A 9,720-nucleotide genomic window follows, 5' to 3' on the forward strand; every position below is an offset into this window, starting at 1 on the left:
TCTCTCTCTCTCTCTCTCTCTCTCTCTCTCTCTCTCCTTTCTTTTTTTCACATCATTGTATCTTTCTCAATTCTTTCTCTCTCTTTCTCTCCTTACACTATTTTCTCTTTTTTCAAATTTCTTTCATAAGTGTACACGCATGTGTGTGTGTGTGTGTGTGTGTGTGTGTGTGTGTGTGTGTGTGTGTGTGTGTGTGTGTGTGTGTGTGTGTGTGTGTGTGTGTGTGTGTGTGTGTGTGGGTGTGTGTGTGTTTGCCTGGTTATTTTGATCTGCGCAGTACAGTTTTCTCTTTATTAGACATTCCCTCCTATAAAGAAACGGTCTCTGCCGGATGGTGTCGCAAGAAAAGGTTTTCGATGCTGAATCCACGGTCGGGAGTCTATCCGGTTTTCCATCCTAGAATTGATAAACTCGGTTTCATCAGCATCAATACACTTAAAAAATATATTAACTTTATCTTCGTCTTGGCATTTTGTGAAGAGCCAAACAGTCTTCCTGCTAGGGCCGGGGGCGGGGGCCGAGTGGGAAGCATTGGGCCCCCTCACGGCAGAGACGGAGTTACTGAGGGGCCCCGAGGAGGTCCCCGTCCCCTGCAGGCGGTTAGAAGAGGCCGCCAGCACCAAATGCCCTTAATATATGCGTTACAGTAACCTTGATGACGATCCTAAGGAGAACAACGTATAGTTGAATGATGACGAATCGCGGACACACTTTGAGGAAGAAGCACAATTACCCTCAAAAAAGGAGGCGGAGACGTTGGAAAGGGAAGTCATTAACGAAACAGATGAAGTTAGTAAAGAAACAAGAAATTACAGTTGTTGAAAGACAACTGAAGGTGCCGTGAACCTTCCACTGCATCTTTTACGGAGACTGTGAAAACAAAAGATGTTGTACGTAGAAAGAGGTGAAGAAAGGGGGAACAAAACTGTTAACCCAGCCTCTTGGGGGGCAAACCAGCCCAACTAAGAGCCGGTCCCAAGCCCGGAGGAATGGGGAGGGTTGCTGACCCTGGCTTGACTGTCCGGGTGGGATGCTGACCTTGGCTTAACTGCCCGGGTGGGATAATGATCGCTGACCTTGGCTTGATTGCCCGGGTGGGATGTTGACCTTGGCTTGATTGCCCGGGTGGGATGCGGACCTTAGCTTGATTGCAAGGGTGGGATATGGCCCTTGGCTTGATTGCTCTGGTGGGATGTGGACCTTAGCTTGATTGCCGGGGTGGGATGTGGCCCTTGGCTTGATAGCTCTGGTGGGATGCGGACCTTAGCTTGATTTCCGGGGTGGGATATGGCCCTTGGCTTGATAGCTCTGGTGGGATGCGGACCTTAGCTTGATTGACGGGGTGGGATGTGGCCCTTGGCTTGATAGCTCGGGTGGGATCCGGACCTTTGCTTGATTGCCGGGGTGGGATGTGGCCCTTGGCTTCATAGCTCGGGTGGGATCCGGACCTTTGCTTGATTGCCGGGGTGGGATGTGGCCCTTGGCTTGATAGCTCTGGTGGGATGCGGACCTTAGCTTGATTGCCGGGGTGGGATGTGGCCCTTGGCTTGATTGCTCTGGTGGAATGCGGACCTTAGCTTGATTGCCGGGGTGCGATGTGGCCCTTGGCTTGATTGCTCTGGTGGGATGCGGACCTTAGCTTGATTGCCGGGGTGGGATGTGGCCCTTGGCTTGATTGCTCTGGTGGGATGCGGACCTTAGCTTGATTGCCGGGGTGGGATGTGGCCCTTGGCTTGATAGCTCGGGTGGGATGCGGACCTTAGCTTGATTGCCGGGGTGGGATGTGGCCCATCGCGTGATTGCTCTGGTGGGATGTGGAACTTAGCTTGATTGCCGGGGTGGGATGTAGCCCTTGACTTGATAGCTCGGGTGGGATGCGGACCTTGGCTTGATTTGCCAGGGTGGGATAATGATTGCTGACCTTGGCTTAATCGCCCGGGTGGGATGCGGACATTTGCTTGATCGCCCGGGTGGGATAATAATTGCAGACCTTGGCTTAATCGCCCGGGTGGGATGCGGTCCTTGGCATAATCTCCTGGGTGGGATGCGGACCTTGGCTTGATCGCCCGGGTGGGATAATCATTGCGGACCTTGGCTTAATCGCCCGGGTGTGATGCAGACCTTGGCTTAATCGCCCGGGTGGGATGCGGACCTTGGCTTAATCGCCCGGGTGGGATGCGGACCTTGGCTTAATCGCCCGGGTGGGATAATGACTGCTGACCTTTGCTTAATCGCCCGGGTGGGATGCAGACCTTGGCTTAATCGCCCGGTGGGATGCGGACCTTGGCTTGATCGCCCGGGTGGGATAATGATTGCGGACCTTGGCTTAATCGCCCGGGTGGGATAATGACTGCTGACCTTGGCTTAATCGCCCGGGTGGGATGCAGACCTTGGCTTAATCGCCCGGGTGGGATGCGGATCTTGGCTTAATCGCCCGAGTGGGATAATGATTGCGGACCTTGGCTTAATCGCCTGGGTAGGATGCGGACCTTGGCTTAATCGCCCGGGTGGGATGCAGACCTTGGCTTAATCGCCCGGGTGGGATAATGACTGGTGACCTTGGCTTAATCGCACGGGTGGGATGCGGACCTTGGCTTAATCGCCCGGGTGGGATGTGGACCTGGGCTTAATCGCCCGTGTGGGATAATGATTGCGGACCTTGGCTTAATTGCCCGGGTGGGATGCGGACCTCGGCTTAATTGCCCGGGTGGGATGCGGACCTTGGCTTAATTACCCGGGTGGGATAATGATTGCGGACCTTGGCTTAATTGCCCGGGTGGGATAATGACTGCGGACCTTGGCTTAATTGCCCGGGTGGGATGCGGACCTTGGCTTGATTGCCTGGGTGGGGTGCGGACCTTGGCTTAATCGCCCGGGTGGGATAATGATTGCTGACCTTGGCTTAATCGCCCGGGTGGGATAATGATTGCGGACCTTGGCTTAATCGCCCGGGTGGGATGCAGACCTTGGCTTGATTGCCCGGGTGGGATGCAGACCTAGGCTTGATTGCCCGGGTGGGATAATGATTGCGGACCTTGGCTTAATCGCCTGGGTGGGATGCAGACCTTGGCTTGATTGCCCGGGTGGGATGCAGACCTTGGCTTGATTGCCCGGGTGGGATAATGATATATACATACACTTATAAACATACACTCTGTTCTCATGTACACTTGTATATACTCAAACCATTCACTTTAAACACACACACTCCACATTATACTCATCCTTCAGCTCTTCTCATATGCACTAACATGCCCACTAGCAAAACAACTCACTCAAACTTTACCCACTTATTCTGATACCACTCTTGGATTAGTTAATGAAAAAATCTTTGCAACGCTTTCCTTCATGACTGCATTTGGATAGTCTTAGGAACAGCGGCTCCTACCGGGTCCGCATTAAGGGCACGGTGTGGTGGTAATTACAACATTACTAGCACGTACGACGGGGTTTTGACAGGCGGACAAGCGTGGTTATGTCACAAGGGGTTTATTTTTCCACGCTGGCATCACGATTTTTTCTAAGTCCATTGTTATTGTTTCACGAGCGCCTCTATAGACAGACTGAGCCTGATAGGTGCCTTGCAATGCACATTATAAACTAGTTCCTAAGCCAGTAATATCCAGAACGCGCATGGATCATTACGATTTCGGACATAAAACGGTCTTTACGAGTTCTACGTTATTTTATTCTCTATAATAATTTTTTTTCTTTTTTTACGTCTCTCTCTCTCTCTCTCTCTCTCTCTCTCTCTCTCTCTCTCTCTCTCTCTCTCTCTCTCTCTCTCTCTCTCTCTCTCTCTCTCTCTCTCTCTCTCTCTCTCTCTCTCTCTCTCTCTCTCTCTCTCTCTCTCTCTCTCTCTCTCTCTCTCTTTTGATGCTATCGGGTTATGTGAAACACGTCTAAATGATGCCATATGTAACTTATATAACCAGAGTAACTACTTTTCATACTTTCAGAATAAGTCAACACAAGGGGGAGGCTTAGCTATTTATCTGCATAACAAGTTTCAAGGAGAAAAGATTACTAACGCTTGCTTAAAACTACCACACCTTGAATCACGATGTATTAAAATAATCAAGCCTTCAAATTTCATAATAGGTGTTTTTTACAGACCACCCAATGCATCACTCAATGATTTTTTTTAATCAATGGAGCAAATTTTAGATTATGTATCTAATCTTAGTTTACCATGTTATTTGATGGGAGATTTTAATGTTAACCTGTTAAATGCCAATAACAATACCATTTCATACATTAATATGTTCCATTCCTACAACTTCTTTCAAAGTATTTTAAAGCCAACCAGAGTAACCTCTACCTCTGCAACATTAATTGATCATATATGGTCACATGACAGTCACAATTATATGAAAAGTGGTATATTTTATTCATCAATCAGTGACCACTTCCCGGTATTTGGTCTTTTTTCTACACTTGCCCTTAACGATATATCATATGTGCATGTAACAAAGAGAATTATTACCAATGATAAAATTGCAACTTTCAAAGAAGAAATAAAAAATTTTAGGTGGGATTTAGAAGTAGCTAATAATGAAGGAACTGAAAATATATTTAATTTCTACATGGACACATTCAAGAGACTATATAACATTAATTTCCCAATAAAATCATTTTTGGTTAAAGAAAAACATTTTGGCAAGCAATACATAGCTCCAGGTTTCATAAAGTCAATAAAACATCGTAACAAGTTACAAAAGTTATACGCAAAATGGCCACTAACCTATGAAACAATATTTAAACGATATAGGAATACGTTGACATCAATAATAAGGACAGCCAAAGAGAATTACTTTAAAGAAAAATTTAGTGAACAATCAGGTGACTCTAAAAAAACATGGAAAACTTTATATTACTTAATGGGGATAAATAGATCTAAATTGCCAACTTCAATGAATTTTCAAGATAAAACTGTATCTAATGACAGCGATATTGCAGGCGAATTTAATAACTACTTCACGAATATTGGTAGCAAAATGGCTTCAGATATCGGTCCACCTTCAGTTTCATTTGAGTCCTTTCTTCCAGAGCCAGTCCCTTTCTCATTCTTTCTTGAACCCACAACAGAGCAAGAAATTAAGGATGTTATAAATAATCTAAAAGTTACGTCTCCGGGGTTTGATGACATCAATATAAAAGTACTAAAGGAATGTACTACTGAAATTTCTCCATTTTTAAAGATCATTATAAATAAATGTTTTACAGAGGGTTACTTTCCTAAACAATTGCAAGTAGCAAAAGTGATACCAATATTTAAGAAAGGTGAAAAATCTAATTATAATAATTACAGGCCGGTTTCTATCCTTCCAAGCATTAGCAAAATATTTGAAAAATTAATTGCCATTAGATTGATTGACTACTTCACAAAATTTTCACTTTTAACCGACTGTCAGTATGGCTTTAGATCCAATTACTCCACTGAACTAGCTATTCACCAACTTTGCCAAAGTATTCATGATACATTAGATCATAAAAGCAATCAAATTACAGTATTTTGTGACCTAAGTAAGGCTTTTGATACCATATCCCATCACATCTTGCTGCATAAATTATGTATATATGGCATACGTGGAAAAGCTCAAAATTTTTTAAAAAGCTATTTGTCCTCCAGAACACAATTTACAGTATACAATAACAAATCTTCTTCCTACAGTACGGTCAGGTGCGGTGTTCCACAAGGGTCTATTCTGGGACCAATTCTCTTTTTAATATATGTCAATGATATAATATACACAAGTACTAAGTTAATTTTTTTGTTGTTTGCAGATGATACCACTATATATGTACAGGGTCACAACATTAAAGATATTATAGCAATTCTAAATAAAGAACTAATAAATGTATCAAATTGGATTACTGCTAATAAATTAACACTAAATATTTCAAAGACATTCTATATGCTATCTAGTTCCATACATTCAATTCAAGACAATATTGATGTACAATTAAATAATAAATCATTGAGTCGAGTCAACAACATAAAATTCCTAGGTGTAACAATTGACGAAGACCTAACGTGGAAAGCTCACCTACAGCAAGTTTGTATTAGAATATCTCAAGTCACAGGTGTAATATATAGAATTAGAAATAATGTAACTAAAGATTCCCTAAAACTAATATATTATTCTACTGTATATCCAGTGTTATTGTATTGTTCAGCAGTTTGGGGAGGAGCATTCAAAACACTTATAGACCAACTATTTGTTGCACAGAAAAAAGTTATTAGGGTAATGTCATATAAATCAAAATATGAACATACCAACCCTCTCTTTTGTGACTACAAGCTTCTCAAATTACCAGATCTTATATTACTTCAGACTTGTTTATTTGTGTTCAGAGCATTACATGTGTATCCCACCAACATATTCCAGCCACTGTCTCATAACATCAACACAAGACGACCACATGACCTAAGAGTACCGTACTGTCGCACTGTCCAGGCTCAGCGCAGTGTGAGTGTGCGGGGCGTCACACACTGGAACAACCTCCCACAGGATATCAAATCACTCACTTCTATTAATACATTTAAAGGCAAAATTAAATCATCTTTATTGCAAAGTTATGAACAATAATCAGACATGTTAATATTATTATTATTATTATTATTATTATTATTATTATTATTATTATTATTATTATTATTATTTTTTATTTTCTACTATTATTATTTACAATACTATATATACATGTATGTATGTGTATGTATTTGTGCGTGTATGTGAATGTATATGTGTGTATGTATATGTGTGTGTATATATGTATATGTGTGTGTATGTATGTATGTATGTGTATGTGTATATGTGTTTATGTATGCAGCATATGTGTGTGTATGTATATGTATATGTATGTATGTGTGTATGTATGTGTATATATGTATGTGTGTGTGTATGTATTTGTGTATGTATGTGTGTGTATGTATGTACATAAGTATGTATGTGGATGCGTATGAATGTGTGTATGTGTATATATGTGTGTATATGTATATGTATGTGTATATGTGTATGTATTTGTATGTATGTATGTATGTATATATGTTTGTATGTATGTCCATATGTATGTATATGGTGTGTATGTGTATTGTTTGTATGAACGTATATGTGCATTTCTTTATGTATGTATTTGTATATGTATGCTAGGCTGCATATATGTGTGTATGTGTGTATGTATGTATGTATGTATGTGATTATGTATGTACACATGTGGGTCTGCATGTACATGTATTTGTGTGAGTAGGCAATAAACTAAAATGTGCTGTATTTATGTCTTATACATGATAGATACTGTCTTCAACTAGGCCAAAACATTTGCATGTTTTATGTATTTCTTTGTTCATTAAAACTGGTCCATACAAAAGCTTCTTGCTTAATGGACCTGGGCTGTACTATTACTGTTTATGTTTATAACATATTATATTATATCAATGGCCAATAAAGATATCAATATCAATCTCTCTCTCTCTCTCTCTCTCTCCTTTCTTTTGTTCACATCATTGTATCTTTCTTAATTCTTTCTCCCTCTTTCTCTCCTTACACTATTTTCTCTTTTTTGAAATTTCTTTCATAAGTGTACACGCATGTGTGTGTGTGTGTGTGTGTGTGTGTGTGTGTGTGTGTGTGTGTGTGTGTGTGTGTGTGTGTGTGTGTGTGTGTGTGTGTGTGTGTGTGTGTGTGTGTGTGTGTGTGTGTTTGCCTGGTTATTTTGATCTGCGCAGTACAGTTTCTCTTTATTAGACATTCCCTCCTATAAAGAAACGGTCTCTGCCGGATGGTTTCGCAAGAACAGGTTTTCGATGCTGAATCCACGGTCGGGAGTCTATCCGGTTTTCCATCCTAGAATTGATAAACTCGGTTTCATCAGCATCAATACACTTAAAAAATATATTAACTTTATCTTCGTCTTGGCATTTTGTGAAGAGCCAAACGGTCTTCCTGCTGGGGCCGGGGGCGGGGGCCGAGGGGGAAGCATTGGGCCCCCTCACGGCAGAGACGGAGTTACTGAGGACCCCCGAGGAGGTCCCCGGCCCCTGCAGGCGATCAGAAGAGGCCGCCAGCACCAAATGCCCTCAATATATGCGTTACAATAACCTTGATGACGATCCTAAGGAGAACAACGTATAGTTGAGTGATGACGAATCGCGGACACACTTTGAGGAAGAAACACAATTACCCTCAAAAAAGAAGGCGGAGACGTTGGAAAGGGAAGTCATTAACGAAACAGATGAAGTTAGTAAAGAAACAAGAAATTACAGTTGTTGAAAGACAACTGAAGGTGCCGTGAACCTTCCACTGCATCTTTTACGGAGACTGTGAAAACAAAAGTTGTTGTACGTAGAAAGAGGTGAAGAAAGGGGGAACAAAACTGTTAACCCAGCCTCTTGGGGGGCAAGCCAGCCCAACTAAGAGCCGGTCCCAAGCCCGGAGGAATGGGGAGGGTTGCTGACCCTGGCTTGACTGTCCGGGTGGGATGCTGACCTTGGCTTAACTGCCCGGGTGGGATAATGATCGCTAACCTTGGCTTGATTGCCCGGGTGGGATGTTGACCTTGGCTTGATTGCCCGGGTGGGATGCGGACCTTAGCTTGATATCCGGGGTGGGATATGGCCCTTGGCTTGATTGCTCTGGTGGGATGCGGACCTTAGCTTGATTGACGGGGTGGGATGTGGCCCTTGGCTTGATAGCTCGGGTGGGATCCGGACCTTTGCTTGATTTCCGGGGTGGGATGTGGCCCTTGGCTTGATAGCTCGGGTGGGATCCGGACCTTTGCTTGATTGCCGGGGTGGGATGTGGCCCTTGGCTTGATTGCTCTGGTGGGATGCGGACCTTAGCTTGATTGCCGGGGTGGGATGTGGCCCTTGGCTTGATAGCTCTGGTGGGATGCGGACCTTAGCTTGATTGCCGGAGTGGGATGTGGCCCTTGGCTTGATTGCTCTGGTGGGATGCGGACCTTAGCTTGATTGCCGGGGTGGGATAATAATTGCTGACCTTGGCTTAATCGCCCGGGTGGGATGCGGACCTTGACTTGATTGCCCGGGTGGGATAATGATTGCTGATCTTGGCTTAATCGCCCGGGTGGGATGCGGACCTTGGCTTGATTGCCCGGGTGGGATAATAATTGCGGACCTTGGCTTAATCGCCCGGGTGGGATGCGGACCTTGGCTTGATTGCCCGGGTGGGATGCAGACCTTGGCTTGATTGCCCGGGTGGGATAATGATTGCTGACCTTGGCTTAATCGCCCGGGTGGGATGCGGACCTTGGCTTGATTGCCCGGGTGGGATAATGATTGCTGACCTTGGCTTAATCGCCCGGGTGGGATGTGGACCTTTGCTTGATCGCCCAGGTGGGATAATAATTGCGGACCTTGGCTTAATCGCCCGGGTGGGATACGGACCTTGGCTTAATCTCCTGGGTGGGATGCGGACCTTGGCTTGATCGCCCGGGTGGGATAATGATTGCGGACCTTGGCTTAATCGCCCGGGTGGGATGCAGACCTTAGCTTAATCGCCCGGGTGGGATTCAGACCCTGGCTAAATCACCCGGATGGGATGCGGACCTTGGCTTAATCGCCCGGGTGGGATAATGACTGCTGACCTTGGCTTAATCGCCCGGGTGGGATGCAGACCTTGGCTTAATCGCCCGGGTGGGATGCGGACCTTGGCTTGATCGCCCGGGTGAGATAATGATTGTGAACCTTTGCTTAAT

The 9,720-nt window shown here is 44.4% G+C and overlaps 1 long non-coding RNA gene across 2 annotated transcripts; it reads right to left on the reverse strand.

Annotated features, from left to right (window-relative positions):
• Positions 1-457: 457 nt before the first annotated feature.
• On the reverse strand, positions 458-9,128 carry LOC126990039 (uncharacterized). Of its 2 annotated transcripts, none has more exons than XR_007743966.1 (3): positions 8,779-9,128; positions 1,635-1,758; positions 458-1,138 (listed from the first exon to the last, which is right to left on the reverse strand). It is a non-coding gene; the product is annotated as an uncharacterized LOC126990039 (long non-coding RNA). The 2 variants fall into 2 exon arrangements; XR_007743965.1 differs by having other exon boundaries at positions 1,511-1,758.
• Between the last annotated feature and the right edge of the window lie 592 nt (positions 9,129-9,720).

The sequence above is a fragment of the Eriocheir sinensis genome, unplaced genomic scaffold (assembly GCF_024679095.1).
Source record: "Eriocheir sinensis breed Jianghai 21 unplaced genomic scaffold, ASM2467909v1 Scaffold143, whole genome shotgun sequence".
Taxonomy (NCBI): domain Eukaryota; kingdom Metazoa; phylum Arthropoda; class Malacostraca; order Decapoda; family Varunidae; genus Eriocheir; species Eriocheir sinensis.